The 27,953-nt window shown below is 46.9% G+C and overlaps 1 long non-coding RNA gene across 1 annotated transcript; it reads right to left on the reverse strand.

The window, feature by feature from the left end:
• Positions 1–2,960: 2,960 nt before the first annotated feature.
• On the reverse strand, positions 2,961–4,899 carry LOC116448824. The gene is made up of 3 exons (XR_004242128.1): positions 4,725–4,899; positions 3,598–3,752; positions 2,961–3,496 (listed from the first exon to the last, which is right to left on the reverse strand). It is a non-coding gene; the product is annotated as an uncharacterized LOC116448824 (long non-coding RNA).
• Between the last annotated feature and the right edge of the window lie 23,054 nt (positions 4,900–27,953).

Raw genomic sequence — 27,953 nt, forward strand, 5'->3', positions numbered from 1 at the left:
AAATACAGCTTAGTCTGAGTTCTCTAAAGCTTTGGGAAAAAAATTTAAAATACTGTGACTCCTGGAGTGATTTGGACTCCTGCGTTTTCAGCTCTGCAAGGAGAGCATACAGGACCTTGGCCACCTCAAAAAGTCTGTCTTTTGGGTTTCCTTTCCCCCAGCCCTTTCCTCTGAGTCCAGACATGCCTCAGCCCTGGCAGGACAGCCAAAGAGATCTGCAGCCACATGCTGAATACCACATTGCCAATAACATGTCAATTTTATCTCTCTCCCAGGACACCAGAACTTTTTTCCAATAAAATGCCAATTTCATTTTAAAAAGATTTCTCCACCTCTCACATTCATGAAAAACAAAAAGACTTGCAAGGATTAAAGAAGAACCCCATATTTATTATTTCCATTAAACTTCCCACAGTTCTTTAAAGGACTTTTTCTCTGGGTGCTGAAGTGCCCCGTTGGGTCTGGACACCTCTGTGGCCATCAGGTCCCACAGCATGAGGGACCCCAGTGCTGGTGGCCCCGTGCCACCCTGGGGACTGGGGTTTCTAACAGAGCCACTACGGTGCTCTACCCCAAAAATGCATCACCCCAGTGGCCTCCTGGCAGGGAATATGATGGAAGGTGAGTACATGAGTGTCCTCCTCAGATGTTTCTTCATTCTTCTCTTTTTTTCAGTTTCTCAGGTCACTCAATTTGAGGTTGGGATGCACAGTCTGGTAAATATGACAGTAACAAGGGACTTTTTAAAAAGTCTTTTCCTGGTCATTACTTATTGATTGCCTTACAGAAAACTCCACTGGGACTGAAAGGGGGATGGAAATTCTTTCTGAAAAGCATTAATCCCTCCTTTTTAAGGAGATTGAGTTAGATTTTCAAGCTTTTTCAAAGTAGAAGCTGCAGGGGTGGAGTTTTCTTCAGCTCAGACATCTCAGCTAAAGCCATTAAGAGATGGATAGAGGGGAAAAAACCTTCACATAATTTTTTTTTTTTTTTTTTTTTTTTTTGGTCTCATAGTTCCCAGAGGGTCACCCTGCTTTCCCCAGCACTGAAGCTCTCATTGCTGAGAGGAGCACCAGGTTGTGTATGAATTAAACTTGAGAGCTTGTGCCCATCAGAGACAAGCAGGTCAGCATCAATTTGCAGTTTAATACTACGTCATGAGAAAATTCAATACAGCAACTTTTGTGCTTTGCAAATAAAACACACTAAAATGTCGTGTGCAAGGTCTGCTCTCCACCAAATGCTAAATGTTAGTGCCCTAAACAGAAGGGATACTTAAACCTGCAAGCACTTATTGATTTTTATTCCATCCTGACCATGGTAGAAATACAGGTTGAAAGACCAGCCCCACCACTAGCAGGGTGTCCCCCAGCCTGGGGACACCCTTTGGCTGGGGACACACGACGTGGGTGCTTTGAAGCACTGGCAGCATCATGAGCATCTTGTGTAAACATCTGGATTTTAAATACCACACACTGCTGTGTAAAACTCATCAAAATGTCTGCTGTGAGGGTGCTGAGGCCCTGGCACAGGTTGCCCAGAGAAACTGTGGCTGCCCCATCCCTGGAAGTGACCAAGGCCAGGCTGGATGTGACTTGGAGCAACCTGGGATAGGGGAAGGTGTCCCTGCCCATGGCAGGGGGTTGGAACTAACGATCTACAGCCCAAACCATTCTCAAATCCTATGAAAATAACTTTCAGTCATTGAAGGGTTGGAGGGGAGAGGGATTGCCCACAGGGCTGTTTGCACAGGCAGCCACCACGCTGCTGGGGGCAGAGCTTTCTCTGGCACACCTGAACACGCTGGCCTTGAGACAGCCTTGTCTAGCAGGCTATGAAAGCATGAAAAGCAGAGCAATAAATAGATCAGGAGTGATAAAAAGTGCTGAGGACGACGTAAGAAAGGAGCCTGACAAAGTTCACGGCCGGTGCAGGGTGGGCATTTCCTTCATCAGGATAACAGAATACACCCAGGCTCTTTGCAGTGCCTTGCTGACTGTTCCCATCCAAGCCCAGTCCAGGGTAGGGTTGATGATTTTTTTTTCCCCTCAAAAAGCTGTTCTCCACACCTTTAGTGTGAGCTGTGGGATAAAATCACTGCCATTTTGGGAGTGCAAATCAGCTCTACCTGCCATGGAGCTGGCAGAGATTTACCACCGTCGTTTAGCACACCACTCATAGATTAAAGGGGCTTGTCCTTTTCACTTCACCTTATTTACGATTTTCAAACAATAAAGCATTCAGGGAGAAATTATGGCTCTGTAAAGCCATAGATGTGTCCATGTTCATCCCCCATAAATGTACCTGAGGGCTGGAAGTTCATCAGTTTGAATTCAGGAATGAATCTGAACCAGAGCCAAGCAAATATTGGACCTAGACCAGCTTGGGTTTGGACCAGGTTTACAAAAACCCCTTTGCTTTGGGATTTCCAGCAAGGTGCAGCCCGTTTGTGTTCTAGTCTGGGCTTCACACAACCAATGTTGCCCAAATGTTTATGAATTTTTAATGAAAATTTAGTGAGGCTGTATTTTTCAAGGCTGTTTTTTCCATGTGACTGAGTCTCTGTGCAGCACTGGGGGTGTGCAGGAGGGAGTTACAGCAGGGACACGTCTTTAAGGCTCAGAGCCCCCTTGTCTGCCAGGCCAGCAGCCAGCTTGGCTTTCCTGCCTCCATGGACGTGTTTAATTATTCCCAAGAGACCGGGGGAAAAAAAAATTAAAAAAAGGAAATAAAAGAACAGTGTGTGCTGAGCCCTGGGCTTGAAAAGAGGCTCTCAACAGTTTCCAAAAGTGCTGAGCTGGCATGTGTTTGTTTGCACATGTGGGTCTCCATGGAAAAGCTCTTGTGCTGGGAGGGACGGCCCTGTGGCTGCAGCAGGGAGAGCTCCTGCACGAGGCACCAACACCGGCCACATCCTGCCCAGGGGCTCTGGCCATTCCTGCTCCTTCACAGCCCCAGCTTCGACCTCTTCACTCGGATATTACAGCTGTGCTTCGCTACAGCACTCTCCTGTTCAGCCCACGGGGGCTGCAGATCTCCAGAGGTGATGCATTCCATGGTGCAAGCAAAGGGATGTGGCCCTGGCTGGCTGCAGAGCCCAGCTGTGGGTACAGGGATGTGCCACAGCACAGAGATGATACAGGGCCAGGAGAATTTTGTCCCTGTGGTGCATGAGAACAGTCAGACACGTGAAGGATTCAGTTAATGCTGGACCAGTCTGGCACGTAGAACATGTAAGAGCTGATGCAGTTTGAAACCCAACAGTCCTTGCCCAGCTAAGGAGAGCTTGGAGTTTAGCATCACGTTAATTAATGTAACTTTTAAAAACAGTTTTCCTCAGCTCAGACCTGCACCTTGGCTCCTCACCTGGGTTGCCCATCCTGCACCCCTCAAGTGGTGACAGAGTGCCTGGGCCACACCATGTGGCACTGACCATACTCACCCCAATGCTGCCAAGCCACAGCCAAAAGGACACAGGCTCGCCCTCGTGTACACCCTGCAGGGTAGGTTTAGGAAGCCAGAGGTTGTTATTTTTTCCACTAATTGTTTTTTCCAGCAGACACTGGACTCCCAGGGACCCCCCTCTTTAGTACTCACATCACTGTTTTTAGAGGGCTGGACCAATCCTGACTGCCAGCTCCTGCACTGGCACTCTCACTGCCAAGCACTCTCCCCTTTTGCCATGGACAATCCCATACCTTATGTGTGCTTATTCCCACTGCTAGGAACTCATTTTCTTAGACACGGTGTATCTGTCAAAAAAAGAGAAAAAATAAAATAATGTGAGAGGTTAAAAAGTGGATGGACTCATTGCATTACTCACACAAAGGTGAGCAGGAGCTGGCACCTGAATATGCAAACAGCACACAGCCCTAAATATCCTAATGTATTTTAGAGTGGTCATTTCTAATTAGCACTTGAACCCAACACCCTGCTTAGCCTAATTAGAGCCATAACAAAAAGCTGTTCGAGCTCACATGCACACTGAATATGCAGATCTCTAGCATCCAGCACTGCCCTGCTCCAAAGAGCAGCAGCAAGCAAAGCCTCTCAGCATCTAGCATGGATGAAAACTGGTCCCAGCATGGCCCTAAACTGGTCCCATGAAGCCAATGTGTTGAAAATCTGCATCATTAACTCCATTAAAATGCTTTAAATGTAAATCTGAAAGGTTTTGATGAGAGTTATGTTACTGGGGGAAAAGAAGGCAAACCCACGGTTTGGGAGATACTGCATTTATTTTTTGCATCTCTAATCCAGAAAATTTTACAGTCTAATTTAAACCAGGAAACAGAAGGAAGAAAGATGAGGAGGAGGAATAGCAGGGGAGAATCATAAAATGGTTTGGACTGAAAAGGTTGTTTAAAAGCCATCTAGTCCAACCCCCTGCAACAAACAGGGGCATCTTCCATCAGACCAGTTTGCTCAGATCCCTGTCCAACCTGACCTCGAATGTTTCCACCGATGGGTCATCCACGACCTCTCCAGGCAACCTATGTCAGTGTTTCACCACTTTCGTTGTAAAAAATTTCTCCCCTGGCCCTCTTTTAGGGTCAAGCCGTCACCCCTTGTCCTATCCCAGCGCGCCCTGCTGGGAAATCTGTCCCCATCTTTCTTACAACCACCGAGCAGAACCCAGCTCACAGGTGGCACCAGCAGGGTCAAAGGCACCATGTGGCTCTGCAGATCTGCCAGGCCAGACAAAATAGGCGTCACTTCCAAACCTTGCTGGTTTCAAGCGAACACACCCCTGCACATCCACAAAACAAACGCTGAAAAGCTGCTCTGCCCCGTCTGCACACGCCTCGCTTTCAGAGCTGGATTTAGCCGAGCACCGGGAGGATTTCATTGTGAATGGAGAGAAGGGGTGCTATCAGCTCCATGGAAACCCGGCCAGCTGGGATTGGCGGCCGTACCCAGGCTCAGCAGCAGCGACACCGCCGAAAGTACATGCACTGTTAATATTTAACACGGAGCAGGGACGTGGTAAAACCTAGCAACCCCTCGGCAGTGGTTATGCAATTCACCATTAATAGCTCAGAGGGATCCAGCATCGTCTTAACACCCCGAAGTTCCCCTCCCCCGTTTCTATATGTGAGGGTTTTTTCTTCCCTGTTGCTAAACCTTAAAGTGAGAGGAAACAAAGAAATCACTATTACGTAATACAGACCTACAGCCAAGTCGTATTCCTGCTGTTTTGGAAACATTCGGGGGAAGGCAAGTTGAAAGCTAAGAAGAGCCATGTGATAGGATCCTATTTTTTTTTTTTCTTCCTTCCATTTTCTAATTTCCCAGTTAAATACATTCACTTTCTCCAAGATCTGTTGGACCTCATCTATTACTGGGACACCAAATAAGCAGGGTCTTTGGTAGTGATAATTATTGGCAGTAATGTTATAATTATATACCACAGGTCTACAAAATGTAAGGTTATGCATTGTCATGATTGCATTGTTTCTTAAAGAAAAAATGTTCTACAGGTCTACAGCTCTGGTTTGAAGCTGGGGTTTGGTCAGTGCTAGGGAGCTCTGGTTACTGGGAGGAAACCCCAGTTTTAGCCAAGCTCAGACAGGGAGCTACAGTGGTATCTGGAGGACTGCAGTCACTTATGGCTGTCCTGCAGGATGCTCCACCTCAAGCAGAGCAGTGCTGTGCATTTCCCTTTAGCAAGCCCTCACACATCTCGTCCTGTGCCTCAGTTCTCTGAGTGCAACGTGGAATCAGTATTTCCTTATTTCTTGGGGCTGTTGTGAGAACACACACAAGCCTGTAAGCTACTCAGTGTAGAAGAATATCTGAAGTTTGCACAAAATAATTTAAAACACCTCCAAACCCCAGTTCTCAACTCCCAAAGAGTACAAGTGCACTTTTCTTCCTGCTTCATGTTTTTCCCACATGGAAGAGGGGCCTTCCATTAGACCCTGAGCCAAAACCATTGGAAAGATCTTGAAAACCAGATAATATATGTCGTGTGGATCCTTTTGCTCTCTTCTAGCTAGCTAACCACCCTAGGAAAACAACCCATAAATCAACTGAAAGCTTCACCTACAGTCTGCCAATCTGAAAAGCAGACACTGCCCCAGGAATGCAACCACAGCTCATTATAACAATGGGAACAAAGGAAAAAAACCTCAAACAATTCTACCTTGCACTTAGTAATTCAGCAGAGCTGCAGACAAATCGGGCAGGCAGTGATCCCCACGAGATCCACATCACCTTAAGCCCACCGTCTCTCCTGAGCAGTGAGGTGCAGAGGGCTCTGGTGTCCAGGCGAAGATGAGTTTCAACCTCCAGCTCAGCTGGAGAGAATTAGGGCAGCTCAGACTTCTCCTATGAAGGGACTGAGGGTCCCCAACAGAGGGCTTTTCTACTTTTCCTCTTTTGTTTTTTAGGCTTTCAGTAGGATTAGGGGTCTTCTAGGTTTTGGTCAAGGCATCGTTGCTTGTCTTTGTTTTCAGGGGTGGTCAGGCACTCTCTGTGCCTGCTTTGAGCAAGGCAGGAAAGTGCAGGGGCTGGCTGGGTGTTGTGGGGTGAGCTGGACACAGCCCATGGTGCCAGGGCTGCTGGCTCCCAGTGTATCCTGGGGAGCTTCCAGCAATCCCCTCCGCAGCAGCAGCAGCAGCAGGGCTGCCCAGGCTGGTGATGGGGACGAAGGACACAGAGAAGGGATGGGTCTGTGAGAGGTCACCAGCCCTGCTCAGGGACAGTGTATTGAATAACCCAAGAATTTCAGCTCATGTTGACAGCTGACCTTGAGCAGGGTGAGGGTTGGTGCCATAGGACAGTCTGTTATTTTCTTGTGTCCTTGCATGAAGAGATGCATCAGAGGGATGATTCTCTTCTGAGACACAAAATGATCTTTACATAAACATGAAGACTTTTAAGGGCTGTGAGCCTCTAGATCCTCTGCAATTCTCAAAGCACTTTTATGAGCAATGCAGCAATGCGAACAAAATGTCATTTTTAAATGTAGCTGGGTCCTCAGTGAGGTTAATGTCTCAAATCACGACCAGTCTTCAGAACAAAAACCTGCCCAAAACACCAGAAATTAAGAGGAATAAGGAAAGAAACCTAATGAGGTTGCAAACTCAAAGTGAATTTATGAGCTCTAACCACAAAGCAGTACGGAACAGTAGCAGGACACTCATTAACAGCTTGCAGTCACTAATGGGTGACTAAGAGAAAGTTTGCTGTAAATAAATGCTAGTATTGCTTCAGGACTTCTGATTTTGTAACTGGGGCACTTGTAAATCAACATCAGAGCGCTGCAAGCTGTGGGATACCTGTTCCCAGATCAGGCCAGCTGGAAATGAAGCCAAAACCAACAAGTTTCCCAGACTGGGGGTTGCAGGGGCTGTCTGGGGGAAGCAGTGCCTGATGCTCCAAGCTGCCCTGTGGAGTCCTTTCATTATTTAGGCAGAAGAAAGAAACACCCCCTTCTCCCCTCACTTGCACTAAAAACCAGCCCTCAGTCAGCCAGAGAAGTGTCCTGTATTTTTAATACCTTTTTTTGCACTTCATTACTGAGGGCCTCGAGCAAACTCTGTCATCAGCGATGACATAAAGAATAGAAGCAGTTGCAGGGCAGTGCAAGTGAGGGAGAAATTAAGCCATTTAACACATGGGCAGGAGACATGTGTTTGGGTCGAGGCAGGGATTTTTCCCTAATTAAAAACCTGGAGAAAATCTCCTTGCCTCTAATGGAATAAGCACCAAGGCAACTTTATCTGGCCCACGGACTCCCCCCGCTACCGCTGTCTGCTGTAAGAAAAGCAGGAGGGAGGAGTGGGCGAGTCTGATTTCTATGTAAAGATTGTACAGCCAGACCTGCCCTGGAGCTGCAAAGCAACCAGACACTGGAATCCAGCCAGTTTTGTGTCGTTTCTGCAGGGCTGGCCAAATGTGCTACTGCTATTTTGGCTTCATCCGCTTCTTTCCCCTTTTCTAGCCTAATTGCTACAGCTCCTTGATTTCTGCTTAATGGAAAGGGTTAAATAGTTTATTATACCAGAATTTGATTTGCAGGAAAAAGCTTTGATGTTTTCATGATGACTGTGATTGGCAAAGCAATTGTGATTTCTGCTGCCATGGTTAATATTTGGAAATAGCCTTTAACTGTTTATGCGAACGGAGCTCGCCCTGTCCTTTCCTGTGAATTACTGAATTCTGTGGAATTAACCCTCACTGCTGCCCCATGACTCTTCACCAGGCTTTCTGCTCTGGTTTTTTGATGGAGTGATGGAAAGGTTTTACATGTCAGGTGAGGTTAGAGATAAAGCATAAAAAATGCTGTGCTGCTGGTATGAAATTATTCCTCATTCCTTAGTCTGAGGGGACTCACGGAATTATTCAAAAATGCAGGAGGAGCAGTCTTAACTTGTGAACACAGGAATGAGATTCCTGTTCCCATGGAGGAGAAAAGCGCCCTGACCACACCAGAGTGTGGAAATTCCAGTGCTTGGCTGGTTGTGCTCATTATCCCCCAACGAAGTGGTGATACTGTGAGGAAACCATTGTGACCTGACAGTGGGAGCTTTTTATTTCCATTAATTTATCATCCTTTTCTTTGGAGACATGTCAGTGCTGGGTATGGAGACCAAGGATCTCACCCTGCTTTAGATAAGGCAGTATCTGTAGCACAGTGTCCACTGCCTCGCTGAGGAGCAGGGAAGACCCCTCCTCTTCAGTAGGATGTGAAGACTGGATGGAAAATTCCTCCATGCTCAGATAAGGGATTGGAAAACAATTCCTGCTTTCAGCAGGCTTTAAGAGGTAACATTCCTATTTCATGTCATCCTATACCACGCTTTCCACCTGAAAAGGTGTCATTCTCAAAAGCAGACATGAGGAAACTCTTTTAGGCCCTTTCAGTTGTGGTGTTGGATAATACAGAAAGCTACAGGATGGAAAGGAAGAATTAGAGGTCAGTTGAAATTTTCCAAAGCAGAGATGCTACAGCTCACACTCACAGACTGAAAGACACCTTCTTTGGAAGCAGAACGGGACCAGCCTGATAACAATTTAGACCTAAATATTCCTTTTAGATTATGTTCTTAATAAAACCTTTGAAGCCAGTGTGGGATTAGCTCTGGATGTTGCTTTGGAATCTGACATTGTGAGAGAAAAAATCAGAAATGAGTGGTAGGGTTGGCAGGGAAGCTGTTTGCAGCCCTGCTCAGGAAAGAGTGGGGCTGGCAAATGCACCTCTTCCACAGGCAAGACATCATGCTAGGTCGTTGCAAAAGCTCATTTATATCCTCTCTTTTTTTCAGTGTCCAGTGCTGGGTGGCTTGGGAAGAGCATTAGGACAATGCAAAAGTGGTCAGACATCATCTTCCCAACTGCTGGTGATCTGTGACATTTCATTTTCATCATCCTCACTGGACCTTTTTTCTGGAATTCTACAGCTTTTTGAATTAATTTGTATTTCTGGTATCCATAACATCTAGTGGCAATCACAGGTGGTTTCCAAGGTGCCAGTGAACATGAATAGAGATACAGGTCAGTTCTGTTTTGGTAACATTGAGCAAACCCTTGCAAATACTTTTCCACCTTAACCAGAGAGCAGACATCATACGGGATCTGGCTGGACCCCAAAACAAATAAATAGTGCTGATGTTCAGAAAGGAAACACCAGTTGTCCTTAAATAGTCAAGCATTGTTCTCTGACTTCCTGCAATAATCTCTGCCTTTTCACCCAAAAAGATTCCTAACTGTGTGCATCCAATACTTCTCTGGTGTTTGCCTGCTGTGTATTTGCAACATTTGTGATTTTTATCCTTTTTCTTTGAACATTCCTGTGCCTGATACACAGCATGTGGTATTTGGTGGCTCTGGAGGGTATGAAGTGGATATTCCATGTCCCTTCCTGGATAAAATACCCAAAAGGTGATACCTGTCTATAAAGCTTGATGTCCCCAATCCGGTGAGTGCCAGGGAGACACAGGACCTAGGGAGAAGCTGTCCCAGGGACAGAGGGCATGGGGAATGTGTGGCCATGTCAGCAGTGACTGATGGGATGATGAGGACAATTGGGAATTTTGCTGTTTGATCAGCAGAGCCTGAGCACTCACAGCAGCTCACAAAGGCAACAGACACTCTTGGGGAAATCGAGGTGATAAAACTGTGAGAGGGAAATGTGCCTGAGATGGCACAGCAGCCCAGAAACACTTTCAGCGAGGTCCAGCATGCCTGGGCATGGAGGCTTCAGCTGAAGGTGACCTGCAACAGCTGCTCAAAAGCTTCAGAGCAATATAAAATAGGGATATTGCAGTGGCTGGAGGACTGGACTGGCAGCTCTCCTATCTGGAGGGAAGAGGCTGCCAGCAAAGGGGAGGCTGAGCTATGGCAGGACACACCATGATCATGGAAGATGAAGATCTGGGACCCTGCCAGGGTGAGCATCCAACACCATGGCAAAGGATCCGTTGTTCTCTAGAGCTGGCTGGGAGAGAGGAGAAAAAACCTTTGGTCCATAGGGCATGAGTCCTTGTGGGAGCAGGGCAGTTTGTCTACTGCTCCAAGGTCTGATCACAAACAAACCATGGATAAACACCCTTCAGGAGCTACGAGGGGCAAGTGGGAATCCTGCATCCCAATCTGCCACCTGCATTTTTGTCCTGGGAATTGTGGAGTATTTTCCCATTTTAATTATCCTCTTCCCAACTAGCTTTTATTCTTCTGTAAATTAGTGACTGGCATAAAAAGGGGATATGACAAACACAACCCAATTAACTTTTGCTGGTGATTCAACTTTAAAAGTCCCTGCACATTCACAGGGCTGTGATGGGACACAGGCATGGAATCCTCTCCCCAGCACCTGTCCAACTTGGGAGTTAAACCTGCACACCGTTTTGTAGCACCTGATCCCTTGCTGAAGAAGGGTTCATCCTGCGTTTCATTTTCACTGAGGACCACTGGCCCAAACCTGTCCTGTGAGATATCAGGAGCTTCACCCAGCTCTTCTCCCCAGTTTTAAAGAACTTCTTGGGACATCCTCATGTGGAGTCCAGGGACACAGGGCAGTGGCAGATAGCAATGGATGTGTGTTACTGATAAATTGAAGAATCTGCCACCAAAATACATGACGGGATTTGGAGGCTAATTTGACATTTTGCTGATGGGTTGTCCAACCCGCATGTCTTATTTAAGTTATGCTTACAAATACACCATGACCTATGAACACTTCAGTAATGGGTTTGAGCCAGGAGTGAGTTGTGCTTCACTGAAGTAATTATTTATTCACTTAATGGGGACTGATGGTTCTGCTCAGCTGGGAGCTGTACATAATTAAAACCATGGTCCCTGCCCCAAGAGGCTTCTAGTCTGAAAGATGAAGCAAAGGCTGTGCCAGCAGAAGTTGCAGGAATTCTGTGTGCTCAAATTGGAAGTTCAAAAAATTACATTTAAAAAAAACCTCCAAATGTGAGCTCTTTGCACACAACTTGAGACAGGGCATTCGGGGCTAGTGTATTTAACACAGTTTTCTGCTCGTATGGCTGCAACACCAAGAAAGAGAAGGCTGCTGTAGGTCAGAGGGCCTCCCAAAAGCTGTTAGATAAACTCAAACTTGCAAAAAAGAAAAAAATAGATATACATAATCCTGAAACTATGCTCAGTGCAACCTGAGGAGAAACATTGCCCAAACTGGAGGTGCCCCCCTTAAACCCAGCCCAGGAAAGTGTGGGAGCCAGTGCCAGGCACTTTGCCCCAGGCAGAGCAGCGTTGATCAAAGAGACCTGGGCTAGAGCAATCCTGACATACAGCTGTTCTGCAGCTGCCAGGAGCCACTGCCTCTCCCCAGACCCGAAGAAGGGCTTGTGTTCCTGAGAGCTTGGCTTTTTTTTTACTAATTATATAATTTGGCTTAATAAAAGCTATTACCTCTCCATACAAATCTTGTGTCTCTTTGAATAGGTTGGCACATTTCCTAATAGAACCAGAAACTGCTTCTTAAACAGAAGTTTGACCATTATTGTTATTAAAATAGGAAAGGAAATGGAGGCTCATTCACAACAAAGTGATATTTATTGCTCAGTTTAATTGCCTAATGTAAAGCACATGACTGGGGATTTGAAGGGGCTGATTTGCAGTTTGGTCACCCTTTGAAACAAAGCCACTCAGGGTGAAATTGCACGTTGGAACTCAAGGACTGAAATGGCTCAGGCAGCTGAGAGAGGAACAGAACTGTTGCCTAAGCACCGGCAAGACCCCTCAACCATCTCCTCAGACTGGGACTTCATAGCTCAGGCTTTGGGACATGTGCAGGTTTTATGGCCTTAACACAAATAGGGAATAGCTCAAACAAGCATTTTCTGCCCAGCCCCTCCTCAGCAAGTGCTGAACCCAACATTCCCCACAAGTGATTCAGCAGCATTGTGCAGGGGGGTGGGAGCTGCCCTGCTCTGAGGTCTGTCAACAATAAATCCAGCCTGATGGCAATGAAAATATTTTTTTGTTTTTGGATGCCTGGAAAGCTGCTTTCATAAGTGGCAATACTGACAGCACAACTCCAAGGGCTGGGGAGGTTTGACTCCTGGGCACAGGAGCTCATGGTTGTGGAGGGTGGGAATTCACCAGAGGGACACCCTCTGTCCACAGTGATGACCAGGAAAGATGCCCAAACAAACCTGAACCCCACACTTCAAGTCTTTTTCCTATCATTGAGAGCAAGGATTTTCCCTAAAGCCCCCCTGAATATCACCAATATCCTGCCATGCCAAGGGCTCCCAGCACAGCTCCTCTGCAGCCAGGCAGATGGGACCTGAGGGCTTTCCAACAGCACCGTGGTTTTCCTTAAGTGGCATGTTCTTTATTATGATGTAACTGTGAGGCTCTGAGCTATTCCCATAGCACTCTCAGTAATCAGCCCTGGTATGTTGAAGGGCATATTTGTCATGTCTCAGCCAGTCTCTCAGAGAAACAGTCACAGGTCATGTTAGTTACCTAATTTATATGTCAGGGGCTGCAGGAATGAATCAACAGCATTTTTTTTGTGTTTTTCCAGACAGTAGCTTGATATTCCCAGCATGTTGAACCCTAGGAGTTCCCTTGCTTTTGTGATCATTCGCAGTCCGTCCTCGTTTGGCTCATGTTGCAGTAATTCGAGCAGAAAAATGTGCTACGAGCACAGAGAGACGGCGTCTCCCTCGCAGATGACTCTGCAGAGCAGCTCCTGTGTGTGCAGCCCGTGCTGTGAGAGTGTCCACGCATGCAGCAGCCCCAGGCACCACTCTGGGGGATCATGCCAAAGGCCAGGAAGCAGCACCCTGTTCCCATGCAGAGAGAGGTTATGGAGTGGGCAGAAGCAGGCGTGGGTGACTCTGTGAGCTCACTCTGCTGTTGCACACACACAACCGCAGTGCAATTCCTTCAGTGCAAATGCAATTTGTGTGCATGAAACAGGTGAGGAAATTTTACCTGTGGAAATGTCTGGCAGACCTGCACCACCCTGGCAGGGAAGTGGCAGAATCACCGTCCCTGGAAGTGCTCAGATGTGTAGAGGTGGCACTTGGGGATACGGCTTAGTGGTGGGCTTGGCAGTAGGACTGGGTTAATGGTCAGAATCGATGATCTCAGAGGTCTTTTTCCAACATTAATGATTCTATAATCCTTGTTCCATTAGAGCTCTCAGGGGATGGCCAAAATGAAAGAGAGCTGAGGTGAGAGGCCGACACCTCCAGCACCAGCCCATCCCAGTGCTGGGGCCGGGGGCTGCCCAGCACTTCCACATGGATATTCCTGCTGGGACTGAACATGATCCCATCAGAGACTTTTCCAGCATGTGAATCTATGTTTGTTTATTTCTCTCTGGCCATATGTGTTTGGGAAGATGGAAGCAATATCTGAAACCAAAAAGCAGTGGCTGTGCAATTCCCTAAATCCCACAGGATCCCTGTACATCCACCACGGGTCTGGGCCAGGCAGGTGCCCAGGGAGGGGGACCCTGCAAATGCAAAGTGCAAATGCCTCAGTGCTCTTGAGGCTTAAGACAGCTTTGCCCAGGCTCAGGGCTGCGGGGTGACCGAGGGTTCCCCCACACTGCTTTAGGGGTGTCCCTGCGTTCGGGGGCGGCACTGGGAGGGTTTAACCTGGGATGTGAGGAGGGGAGCAGGGCAGGGCCGGGCCCCTCCCAGCAGGAATCACAAAGCAAAGAGGAAGATGTTTTACAGAGATCCTCTTTGCTCCAGGCTGGCGGTGAAATGAAACACGAGGCAAGAAGCAGGCTGTGCCCCAGGGGCCGTGGGAAAGACGGTCAGGTGGGGAGGGGAGAAATAAATCCCAACAGGCACACCCTGCCATCATGGGGAAACTCAGAGGAGCAAATTATTAGTTTGGGGTTTTTTTGCAAGACGAAAGATCACCCATTAACTGTTTCTGGAAAATACTTTCCAAAGCCTTTTGTGCAGCAGTTTTTCTTAGAAGGGCTCTCCCAGCACCCCAGGCATCCCGGGCGGTGGCAGGGGAACGCCCCGCGGCCGGGGCTGGAGAGGTTTGAACTTGAACTCGCTTATTTAGCTTCGACTTTTCTCTTCATGGAGTACCTGGACTTAGCCCAAACCTCAAAAGTAAGTTACAGCCAAATATTTTTGAGGTTGGTAATGAGATACCAAAGCCTTACTTAAAAAAAAAAAAAAAAAAAAAAAAAAAAAAAGAGCCGTGTCCCAAATTCCCCTGCAGCATGTGGGGCTGGTGTTCCACGGGCACGGAGCTGGGTACGGCCCAGGCCGTAGGTGACCACCCCCCAATTTTCACTGCAGAGCAAGCGTTTGGGCATTTCTGCTGTCACACACCCACAGCTCGGGGTTAATTGCGACAGATCATGTCCCTCCCTACCCTAAATTCCTACTTGGCTCCTGAAGTCTCCCAGTTTCCAGCAGCCTAGAAAGACGGTGTGACCTGCAAAGCTTCTGTATTTGAACAAAACCCTGAGAAAGGATAAATATCTTGAGATCTTCAGGCTCTGGTGCAAAGCAGCATTAGAAAAATCTGCAGCTTCCCTGGGAGAATAGTCAATTCCCCCCTCAGCAAGAGAAAGGGTTAATTGCTTTGGTTTCCCCCTGATGCTTATGGTTAGTGCCAGTCAGATCTGGAATGGTAAGAATAAAATATGATTGAAACTTCTGGCTCTTCCAAAAAACCCGTATGTTTTAATTAAATTGAGAACTAGCTGGTTAATCAGCACAAGGACTAATGGTCTGATTAGCAGGAAATGCCTGGTGAAAAATAGACCCTCTGGGCGGCTGGGCTGGGGGGAGATTCATGGGCTGGGGACACAGCCCAGAGCTGGGGGCCTGCCAGTGCTTTGGAAAGGGCATCCAGGCTCCATCCGAGGAACCCCGGGACACATCCCTGATCCCGAAATATGCCTATGGGGGGGGAGGGGAGAAGGGAAGGATGTCCTTGAATGGAGCTGCCCTCCCCGCCCCTCAAGTGTGTCCCTGCTGAACGCCCAACTGTTCAAACCCTTTTCAGGGAGCATCACAGGGGACAAGGGGATGCCAGGCGGGCAAGTGAAACCTCTGGTCTCAATTACCTTTGAAAGGGAGCGTGCAAGGATGGGGGAGACAGGATTGCAAAATCAAATTGAAATTTACTGTGTCAAGGGGGAAAAAAAAAGCCCAAAAAAAACCAAACCAGCCCCCCCCCAAAAAAAAAAAAGCCCACCACCATGCAAGATATAAACTTCTAAAATTAAAAAAATCAGTGGAGAAATGTCCTTGTGGCCACCCCTTCCCCCACAGTGCAAAGCACAGTCTTCCTTCTGATTAAAGCTCCGCCTGGAGCATTTTCGGTGGCAGGAGGCCAGGAGAAAGCTTAAGGTGCTCTCTGCAGTTTAAGGTGGAGCTGTTTACTTCATCTTCCCCAGCAACATCAGGAGGGGCCACCACGGAGCAGCATCCTCGGGCTCACACGGTGACAGCCCGGGCACGGTGACAGCCCGGGCACGGTGACAGCCCGGACGTGCCGCGGTGGCTCTGGTTTACACCCCACCGTGAGCAGAGTCAGGCTCTCGCTGGCAGAGGAGCCTCGGCAGGGTTTTGTTTTGCTTGCAGCTGTGTCCGATGGTTTTCACCAAAAAAATGAAATAGGGTGCAAAATGAGAGGGAAGGGGTGCAGGAATAAGAGCTGCCTCACTGTTAGGAAGAGGTGTTTGGGATGGTCCTGGTGATGCCCGCACGTAGGGGTTTGCTCAGAGCTCTGGGATTCAGCTCCAAACCCTACAGAAGCCTTGTCCGTGGTGGCCTCCAGCATCCCTGCTTTCCACAAGGGTCAGCAAACACCCAGCACAGCCCTGCTGCTTCTAGGGGATCAGTGCTATGGCATAAACACCCCAAGAAGCATCTGGAGGAGGAGAGTCCTCAGCCTGCGAACAGGCAGGAGGGCACCTCTATGTTAGAATAGGCTGAGGAGCAGGAAAGGGGAGCTGGTGGGCAGTTCCTGACCCTGAAAGAGGGTGCAGCCCCAGCAGGGAGGGGCTCCAGAAACCAGGACCTACACGAGCAAACCATGCAGAGACCTGTTTATTTATGCCCTTTCTCTACATAAGAAGATGCCTCAGTGAAAGGTGATGGGTCTGATGCCCACCAGAAATGCTTTATCCCACCCAACAGCCCCATCCTTGCCAGCAAGGGAAGGAACACTGGACAGCCTCAGCCTAAAACCACACTCAGCCCAAAACCACACCCAAAACTTTTTGCCTCTCAAAAAGTAACTGCAATTTTGGGAGAAGGTTCAGGTGGGGCTGTCTGTGCATTTGAGCTGCTCTTGGGTCAGCCAAACCCCTGGGGACAGTCCCCACAGAGGGGCAACACAGCAGGTTAGGAGGTGCTTTTCCTGGTCTGGAGAAGTGCAGTAAGGTTAAGAAACAACATACAGAGGTGATGCAAATGCCAGCAGGATTTTTGAAAGGGCCAGTCCCAGCACTGAGCCCTCCTAAATACACACAGTGCCATCAAACCTTCAGTGTCATCCATCCCAGTTGAACGTGTCATTCAGCATGTTGCCAGCGTGGCAGTATCTCCCAGAATCTAAATACATGAGATTAGACCTGGTCAGAACTGAACCAGGCTATAAAATGGCATGTGCAGTTTTTAAATTGTGCCTGCTGTAGGATAAATCTTATAGAGTTTTTTTTGGTTTTGTTTTTTTTTTTTTTTTTTTAATTTAAAAGTGATGCAAGGAGCCAGGTGAAAAATACTGTGCAGCTCTCAGAAAGCCCCAGATCCATCTGCATGGAGCCACCATTGAGACTGGAGAGCTTCCAAGTGCAGAATCTATAAATCATGAATCGAGCCCCCCATTCCCCTCCCTAAATCGCAATTGTTTTAAAAAGAAATAAAACATATTGGTTCTTTTAATTTGCCTTTTGGAGTCTGTGCCTGTAGGCACATTTTCCAGCTTTTCAAAAACACAAGGACTAGAAACTTCTCATTTCTCAGTGAAAGCTGAGCCTCACTTAATTGCTTGCATCCAAGAGCCACAGCTTTATGAAAAATTCCAAATATCAGAAGATTGGTATTAAAATCACGGGCTGGCAACACTGAGATTCCAGTCAGATGCAGGATATTCCTTCTACAAGTGTCCAAGAAGAGTAGGCACCAAAGGGATGCTGTTCTGCCACAAGAGTAAAAAAATATAATGAGCTTTGGTCAACAGAAAATAGACCTAAAGTCTATGTTCCTTGGCCAGGTTTGTCCTTGTTTCACACAGGCACTCGGCCCCCACTGGCTTTTAGTCACAGTGTCTCAGTGGTAATGCACACAGGGATTTAACTGGCAACAGGGCAAAGGTGGCTGGCATTTGCACAAGGGTTTTGGCAGTCACAGGGCAAAGCACCTGGCAAGGGTAATCAGGAAGCAGGGAGGTGCCAAGGGGAACTTGGGGGTAGGTAAAGAAAAGCTGAGGCTCAGCCAGCCCTTCAGAGAAGTAACCCGGTGAAATTATGTGATATTTGAGACATCTTCTTGTTCAGGTCCCAACCTACCCCCCTATCAAAGCACTTTTGTTCACCTGGGCTGCTCTCCAGGCTTTGTGTTTAACATCGCAGCCCTGACCCCAAGAAGCAGCTCAGGATCACAGAATCATTTAGGTGGAAAGACCTCTAAGATCATCGAGTCCAACCATTAACCCAACACCTCTCCACCTCTTTCTTGGTCGGCCTGTTCCAATGCTTGAACACCCTTTCCATGAAAAAAATTTTCCTAATATCCCATCTAAACCTCCCCTGGCACAACTTGAGGACATTTCCACTTGTCCTATTGCTTGTTACTTGGGAGAAGAGACCCACCCCCACCTTGCATCCTGTCCTGCCTTGGGCTTTCTCCTTGGGCTTTCAGTACTCTCTGCAGCAGTGTGGTTTCTTCTGGATTTTCTTCAGTGGCCATGTCCTCCCAGCCAGGCTTGGTGTCCCAGCAGCACAAGCACATATCGTGTTGCTGCTCATGGGAATGATGAGATAATGGCCTGAAATCTTGGTTCCTCTAATATAATTGAAAATGGAGCAAAACTGCAACTCTAAAAAGGAAGTCTAAATTAGGTTGCAGAAGAGAAAAGGATATTTGACAGCAGGAGCAGGCTCTGGAAACGCAGTCATTGTTTCTCCTTATGGGTTTTGAAACGTAAATAATTTAACACCCAGCTAAGCAGAGGAAAATCTGCTATTTTTGGTTTATTCTGAACAAAGACAGCTGTGTATTCTAAAACATACAGTTCAGCATTTAAAAAAAAATAATACAGAAATAATGCTGTCGAGAATGTCTTTAGGTATTTACGACCCAGTGCCAGGGTCTGGGCTGGCTGTGCCTTGCATTACTCTGGAACATTTGCAGCGACCCCAAGTCTTACCAGGTCATCACAATAAACCCATAAATAAATTACTTGGATGGGCTAATTCTAGGGACTCATTAAAAATTTCAGCTGAGGTCTAAAAGCACAGGGAGAGGTTACAAACGCAGCTTTCAGTGAGATGGCAGCCTGGCTCAGATGGTCAGGCTGATTCCCGGTTTGGTGATGGAGTCAGAGATGGATCCTGCTCTCATTAACGAGATTCCCACAGCCGCAGTGAGGCACCAGCTCTGTTCAGTCCAAAGCAGCCCAGAGAACCGGATTGCAATTCAAATCCTGGTCCCCATTAAAATAACAACAGCTGAAGCTGGCACACAGACATGTTTCTGGGAGCTGAAGATGAAGCTTCTTCCTTCAGAGACCTTAACTGACTTGTTCTTTGCAAGTTGGTGCAATTAGGCCTGGTTTGTTTTTCTGTTCTCTCAGCTCTCTCAAATACACATTTTTAAATAACTTGCTGAGAGAAAGGGTTAAAACCCTCCCAGCTGTATAAAACCTCCTGCAAATGTCACTGCCTTTCCAGCTGTGCTTGCTGCCTGCTGATAGACCCAGCAACAATTTGATGAGATTTTGGTGGGATTCACTCCTGTTTTTCTGCTGGGTGAAAGCAGACACGAAGATGAAACCCCATCCACTGCCACAACAAGAGTAACCAACAGTAGTAGGAGCAGCTGCTGCCCTTCCTTCAGTGTTCACAGGGTCTGGCCATGTGAGATTGGGAATATTGTGCCAAGATAGGAAATTTTTGTAGCTCAGAGATGTCCTGCTGGGTCCCTCCTCCTGGTCCAGACTGCAGAGAGGACACAGGGGTCAGGGAGGAATTTTTCCCCAGCACACTGAGGAGGGGCTGGAGCTTTGTGGGCACATTCACCTGCCACTATTCCCGCAAAGGAGGGCAGGTCTCTCCTGGAGGTACTGATCACCTCGTCCCCATCCCATCCCCATTACCAGCTGATGGTGGTGGTGCAGTCTGGGCTCTCCCAACAACAAGACTTCACAGGCCTGGCTGGGGAGGTGAAACCTGTGCTGGCACCTGCCCTGGCTGTGCCTCAGCCAGCCAGGCATAGCTGGGACGAGCCGGGCAGCATCTCCTCTGCCACAGATGGTAAGGTAGATAAAACTCCTTTAGAAATATACAGGTATATCTTGGGTGGCCAGGGTTTCCTGCACAGCACAGAAACTCTCCTTGCCACTGCCAGGCTGCCTGGCTGTAAACACATTACCGAGCTGGAGGGCAAAACACATTGGTGCTGACTCTTCTTGGAAAACCTGACTCTGGGTGTGGGGAGCACCTGGAAATCTTCCTCCCAGCTCTTATGTTAATCCAGCCTCACAGGCCTGCTGAGGCTCATTGAAATTCAGGGGGAGTCTTCCCATTGAGTTTTGAATAAGGTCGTTTTTCTCTTCAATGTTCTTTTCTTTTTTTTTTTTTTTTAAACCTGTGCTCAGTCTGGGGGAAAATGTCTTTAAGCACAGAAGTGCTGCGTTTGCAGCCGCGCTGCCGCTGCCTCCCTGGTGCCGATGTGGCTCTGTGAGAGGCTCCATTCCCACAGGGAGGTTGTCAGAGGGGATGGCCTCCAGTGCAAACCTCCTCGAGCACATTTTGCCTCATGCCAAACCCACCCAGACGTTGTGGGTCCAGCTGGGCTGATGTGGAGTCAAATGCTGCTTGGGCTGCGCTCGTTTTGCACGGAAGAGAGAGATAGTGAGGGGAAGGGGTGGGCTGGCGTGTCTAAGATAAGATTTTTCTTGGTTTGGGAGTTGATCTGGCTCCTTCCAATGAATGCTTTTTATCTGTGTACCGAAATAATAAGTTAGTTCTTGTATAAAATGTGTTATCCAGGGATTTGAAGCCCCTCTCAAAGAAGAGTGGTTATTCCCAATTTACAGATGGAAATGAGACTTACCCAGCATTGCACACAGCTGTGGTGCCTGAGCTGGGAATGTCCCTAACTGTGCCTGGTTCTCCCTCCCCAGGGCCACCACATCTCCTCACCTGTGCTATTCAGTCAGCACAAACTCTGCTGACCCTCAGACATCCTTTTATCCCAGACTATCTCCCCTTCCACTTGACTCCAGGCGAGGAAGTCATAAAAGGCTCCAGCAACTGATGCCCATCAACCATGCTCCAAAATTTCTGATTTTTGGGAGAAAAGTCCTTTTTTCCACAATTTTTCCCTGACTTTCCCGAGATTTGCTGTGGAAGGGTGAAAGGTCCATGGAGAAGACACAAAGTAAAAAACCTTCACTGTTTCTCCCCAGCCATCTCAGCAGCTTTATCAGACTTGCCTGCTTTCCTCTGGGAGGTCTTTAGACTAAACAAGCAAGCTTTGAGTGCTAACTGCTTTCTATTTTATCCCCTTTCCTGCTGAGTATCCCTCCATCTCCCATCCCTCCTCAGCACCGACACTGCAAACACAAAGGTGAGTGAGTGAGTACAGGGAACGAGTGCTCCAGATATGAAGCAGATGGGATTGAGCAGTTTGATACAAACAGTCTCTTTTTTAATTCATTGAAACTCTCTTAATCCTCCCATCCCCCCAAGACTGCTCCCCATATGCTTCATTAGAGAGCTGAAAATGAAGCTGCTCCTTTGCAATCCAGGATTTTGTAGTATCGGCCATAGGTGTGACTTTGCTCCACATTATTAATAAAGGTGGTGACTATTGCATATGGTTTCCTGTGAAAGTGGGTTTGGATGCTGGAATTAATTCACTGGGTGAATTCCTCTCCTTTCTTCATGCTCCACCTTTCTTTGAGTGTTCATAGAGTGCATCAACTGGAATTAATGCCTGCAAAAATTGACTTTTGTAATGGGATGAAAATCAATAGAAATTTTCAGTTTCTCTTTTCAAGCTGAATCAGATGAACATTTTGAGCCAAAGTAACAGAATGTGTCACGGGTTGAAGAGAAATGGTCAATCAAAATTATCCAAAATCCATGTTTTGACATTTTCCATTGTAGCGAACTGATCAGGTCTTGCTAAATCCTCTTTCCTTTGACTGTGAATCACAACACATAAGATTTCATTTCCAGTTAGTTCTGTAATGGTTGTGTGTAGGGTCCTACAGGGCCTTTGGGGCTGTTGGCAGCTGGATGCATTTACTCCCCTTTTCCCTGCAGGATAAATTCCTTGGTTTTCCTATTTTTGGTGATACTCAGTCACAAGACTTGCATAATACACCACAGGCTGGAGGGTCTTTTTGACTTACACGAAATTTCTTCAGGATAAAATTATAGATTTTGCAGTAGCTTATTTTTGCTAAAAAAATGTATTTTAATGGAAAATTCCCAAGTTATTCTTGAGTTGTGATATTCCCAGAAACACAAATCAGTGGTCATGGAATGTACTTTTTAAGCATGTACTGATTTTTATTCATTTCAGCCATATTTTGACACTTGAGCCAGGAGGTAAATCCCAAATCCTGTGATCTATATTGATTAACCATCTAGCTCAAAAAAGTAACACTGAAAAATCTGAATCAATCATGAGCATAATGAGTTAAAAACGTTTCAAATAATACCCAACTCTGGCGAAGTAACAACCTGCTTGCAGAGACTCCACAAGGAGAAAGAAAATCTAAATTCATTGGATAAATTATTTGTTGCAAATTATTTCTTCAGCTCTAATTAGTAATCTTCATTTTACACAGTAGGCCTCTAATGACCTGCTTGACAACTATGATGTCTGATAGACAGTGGGGATTTGCATGAAAATGAGTTTTGTTTTCTCCCATCCCAGCCATAAAATGACAACAGCGAGGCAGCGAGGCTTTACCGTGCAAAAAGGGAATACCCAGGCACCCAACCTCTGGGTAAGAGAAGATAATTCAGCTATATTTTGAGAAATAGAGAAAAAACCCCAGGAGGCACTAATTCAGACAAAAAAATAACAGCACCCAGCACACAAAGACTAATCAGATGCGGTTGCTAAGTGGAGTCATGTGGAAGAGCAGATGATGGAGCGAAAGCAGAAGATCCAGCTCCCAATGAAAACGTGGTGACCCAGGTCTTGCACTGCTGTTTTCCAGGATTGAACAATCTTTTGCCTTTTTATGGCAAGGGCTTTGAAATGTTGGGCATATTTCAAAAGCATGATCATCTCCTGTCTGCTGAAAATTGACAGGATTTGGATCTTTCTCTGGCTTGTGTGTCTTGAACCCAGGCAGATTCAAGCAGAAGATGATGCTCTTGACAGTCACGAGCAGCTCAAATAAGGTTAAATAAAACAGAGCAAGAGGAAAACCAGGGTAAGGCAACAAGGCTGATGCCCTTCCTGGAGCTTGAAGAATTTCTTTCTCTGGGATTTGCAGTATTTTTTTTGTGATTTCAGCAATGCTATTCCCAGCCCAGTTCAGTACATCTTGTGCTTTGACAGTTCACTGCACCTGGAAATTATTTTTTTTGTAAAAACTGGCAACCTCTCTCATTTTGGAAGGTTTTTTTGGAAACAGGAATTTAATCTTACCTGCCTTCTGAACTTCTGCTGGTGTAAAAGGAGGTGAAAGTGGATATCGATGCAAGGTAGTGCAAGAAGCACTGCAGTACTGCCTGCACAGTTTCACAGTCCTGATCTGGGGTGCAAGCAGGGAAAAGGTTGAAGGTTTCTCTTTTGGCAAGCAGGCACTGGGTGTACATACACAGTCTGTCATCAGACAAGCTGCCATGAGAGTCCTGTCCACTTATTCGATGGTAAATGTGAACATGATGGCTTGAATTGCTACAGTCAATCAGTGAGCTATTGGGGTAACTGAGTCCAGAACCTGACCTCAAAAGCAATCTTATCCAATTTTTCTTTTCTTGAAATTATTTTATTCAAAATAATATTGTAATCATATCAATTTGTTAAGAAAAAGGCAATTTTTAGCTGTTGGTCATCCCATTCACTTGATTTTTTCCTTTAATGATTTGGCAAATGATCTCCAAGCAAAAAAAGATAAAAGATGTAATAAACTGCTTTCAACCACTTCTCTGTGAATTGATCCTGCTCCTTCTTCATGTATTGTTGATCTTCTAATTTAATCACTTGTCCAGAGGACACATGCAATTTTTTAGGAAGTAAAAATGTCACACAAGAAAAAAGAAGGAGGATGAGAGTGGAAATATCATCCCTTGCCAGGCTGTGTGTCCTATATGGGAAGCATCACCCAGCACAGGCACTGCTTTGGGCTGGGAACTGAAGTGATGAAGAGGAGCCTGCCTTCATCCTGCCAGCATCAGTGTCACTAAGCTTGGCCAGGGGAAGCATAAATCATTCAAGGGCCAATGGACAGGCAACCAGGAATACATCAACACAGCCAGAATGATTACAGGGGTTTTATTTTACCAGAAAAACAACTTTAAAACAGTCTGGGGACATCATGGGGAGCGCTCTGTGCCAGCAGCCCTGGCCAGCACTGCCACCTCTGCAGGGGCAGCAGCAAAAGTGATTTTCCACAAGTGGGAGTCAGAAGTGAGTGTGTGCGGTGCTGGTTCACAGGGGCAATGACTGGCCATGATCTGCAGCCTTTAGCTGGTTGGCCATGGCAGCCTCTGGCTTTCATGTACCCAGAAAGGCAGATGAAGGGTTAGGCATGGCTGTGCTTGTGGATGCAGCACTTTAATGATTTATTGAATTCTTTTGTGTGTTGGTTGGGGTTTTTTTTTAGGGTCAGGAGTTGCTGTTTTAAAATGCTCTGTAAAAAGCAGATGTGTAAATTAATTAACTTTTAAAGTGCGTTTTCATGAGTGGCAGAAAACCTGCTCAGCTCTGGTGGTGCCAACCCACACCCACAGCCCCCATGGTCACCCCATAAAGATGTTCAGCCCGTCAAAACTTCCCCTGTGAAACTCAGCCACCTCTGTGGGAGCTCCACTGGGATTCCTCAGCCACAGCCTGTGTGGACAGGACATAGCAGAGCCCCTCGCTTTTAGTCCCCAGGATCCCTCTGCCAAGGGACCGGAGAAGATCTGCATCCCTGGGAGAGGAGAAGCAGCAATTTCTGCATGTGGATGCAGAGGGCCGCAGCTGTGAGGTGACCAAGGAAGGGATGGAGAGCTGCAACCATGCAGCAGTTTGGAGCAGGTGGTGCAGGAGAAGTGGCCAAGAAAGTCCTTTCTAGGGAGTTTCCATAAACATCTGCAACGTGCAAAGCCAAGCTGGGACATGTGCCCACAGCCCTATGTACAGACCTCATCCAAATCTACTCCTAATCTTCTCCAGGCTTAGCTGGGCTGATCCAGGCTGCAACATCTGACAGCTTGTCTCCTGAGACCCAGCAGAAAATGGGGATGTCCTTGGGCATTCCAAACACGGGACTGCTCCATGTCCCCATGTCCTCCCCAGGTCTCTCCTGGGCACAGGCTGGAGCAGTGAGTGGGGCTGTGACCAAAATAGAAAGTGCCTAGAAAGTGAGGGTGGCTGGGGTCTGAATCTGCCTCCACAGGGTTTGGGTCATGTCTCCTGGGGTTTAAAAAAAGAAACAGGCTGTGACTGCAGGCCAAGTCCTCTGTTGGTATAAATGGCCATGGTCATCCTGAGCAGAGTTCAATCTATTTATACCAGCAAAGAATTTGGCCCATCAGATAGAAGAAATCCTGCACTCCTCTTTGGCTCTCTGAGCTTCTGCCCTGTAGAGCCACAAGACCGTGTGTCCATGGAAAGGAACAATAAAAGGAAGCCTTTCCACTAGCACTGTTTTGCAAAAATTGTGGATACAGGGAAAGTCAAACTTTTCATATGAACACACCCATCCTGATTGGACTTTCTCTGGAAACTGTTTTTCAGCAGGCTTGTACCATAAAATTCTTCCTCGGCAAAATTTGTCCCCTGCCGAAGCAAACAGCTGAGTTCAAACCATGCAGAGCACCAGGGATGTGAAAAAACAAAGGGCAGAAACCCAAACTCCAGCTCTCTCTGCCTTTGGGACTTTCACCAGCAGGGAAGCATCTTAATAAAGGGTGATTTGCTCATCCAGGGTGTTCCTCTCTCCAGGAGGGTGGAGAGGGAATTTGATTTGCTTGTTTGTTTTAGAAAAGCTTTGAAAAGCTTTGGCTTCCTCTCAAATTCAGGGGAAGAGCTGCAAAAAATCTCAAAAAAAACCTCAATCCCAAAACCTTCTTGGGTTTTGAAAGCTTTTTCCTGCCCTGTTCCAGAAGAGACCGTTAATTGTAGAGCATTTCAATTGCAGAAAGTCTGACTATTGAGTCAAAGAGTCTTTTTGAATGTAACCAGATGTGTGGGGCTTTTGTAAGTCGCTCTTAACATCACAGAAGCTCAATATAGTTAGCATTGCTCAGAATTTTCATTGCCAGTGGCTGTAAATATGTCTGTATGCATTTCATTGTAGAGACCCCTGCAAGCATCTAGGAACCAAAACTTTCCCTCCACACCCCAGCCACCAAAATGAGATTATGCACTGATTGCATAATTACTGTATAACAAGGTTTGCTCAGCCCCTCCGTGCACGATGCCTGTTTTCATAGCATTTAATAGGAGAGACATAATAGGCACCAGCTTGAATAGCCGCATGCCAACGAGGCATCGCATTTCCCAAAGCAGCTTGAGTCTGCAAAATCTGGTCCAGCTGCTCAGCACACACAGGGGTGACAAGCAAGCGCCTCCCAGCCCACGCTGGGACAGGAATTGGAATGTGCCTGGGGAAACACTGCCCTTCCCCAGACTGAGGTGGGCTGGCTGGCTTGTAGCACTGGCTGGGTTGTTTCTTCAGGCTACCACAAGCCAACTACATTAATGCTATGGCCTTCACATGTGTTTTGCCTGCACCAGCATTTGCAAATCTGGACTGATAATGCTCTCACTAATTTTGCTCCGTCTGCTGCTGCTCTGGTCTTTCCTCTTTGCTCTGAGTGAATGATTTAAAATGGCTCAAATCCCACACAAGGCTTGTTTTTCTAATGAGTTAGGCAGCAAATTTGCTCATGTATTCAGCCCTGGCTTCGTCCTGAGTGGTATGGATCTGGAACAGCCCATAAACAGCAATTTGCTCATCTTTTAAGCTCTATTGTTTAGGCAATGGGTTTTACTTGGATGGTTGAAGGCCGGCCCTCTCTTTGCACAAAATGTTTTCTCTGCTCCAACAATAACTACAAGCCTTTCTTTCTGCTTCGCATTTATTTGCAATTAAAATAAATGGACCAAATGCTACCAGATGAAATGAGCACGACATTTCTTGTTGACTTACCCACAGCTCCAACAGGTACCATGCCCCTGGGAGGCTGCTTGTCCTCTCCACCCGTTGCATATTGCTGATGTCTTGGCTCTTCTTTCCTAAAACACAAGTCCTTCAGGGACTTACTGGGTCTTTTCTCAGGCCTGTCTCTGGAAGGGGCATGTTGATGGTGCACAGTTGTTACAGCAGGGTGGTCTCCAGTTCTGCACACATGGGTTTATTCTAGGGGATGTGAAGGAGCAGGGCTGTCTCCCTGTCCTTAAGTGTCTGCCTGTTCAAAGACAGTGGCTAAGCAATGATTATGGTCCTGAGCTGATTGAAGGTAATTTTTTTAAGGGTTAGGTTGAAACCCTTAGGTTGGAACATGCTGTCTGGAAAAAAAAAGTGAAGCATTTTGAGAGATTTTCAGGGTCTTTAATGTCACACACGTACCCTTTGGGGAAAGAGGTTTTCCTGTTCTCATCCTTTCATTATCCACCATCTCCTCTAACTCATGGCTCAAAGTCACGCAGATCATGCTCCTTGGTTTGCCACCCTGCAGTGCTGTGATTTGTCTCTCTGGTTTGGCAAGTGGGCTGACAGTGGAGAGAGAGAGTTAGGACAGGGCAAACTCAGGGCAGTACAGATATGTCTGTGCCGTGCTGAAGAAACCCACCTTCCTTGCTATTTTCTGTTGGTGATATAACCAGCAGAAACCTATGTGGAGAAAGGCTTTTTAAGTCTGAAGTGTGCTAAGGAAGGCACTCAGGCTATTGGGAAGGTAGTGCCCCTGTTAAAGTTCTTCACCCTTTCTTTCTGTGCTCACTCACTGCCATTAATTGATTAGCAGCTTTCATGGAAAGGTTGGCAAAGTACTTTATGAGCTACACGAGAACCCTCAGCTGCACTGAGCCACTCTGCGATGGAGAGAAGTGGAGGCAGATCTGGCATGGAGA

Source organism: Corvus moneduloides, chromosome 10, assembly GCF_009650955.1.
Source record: "Corvus moneduloides isolate bCorMon1 chromosome 10, bCorMon1.pri, whole genome shotgun sequence".
NCBI lineage: Eukaryota > Metazoa > Chordata > Aves > Passeriformes > Corvidae > Corvus > Corvus moneduloides.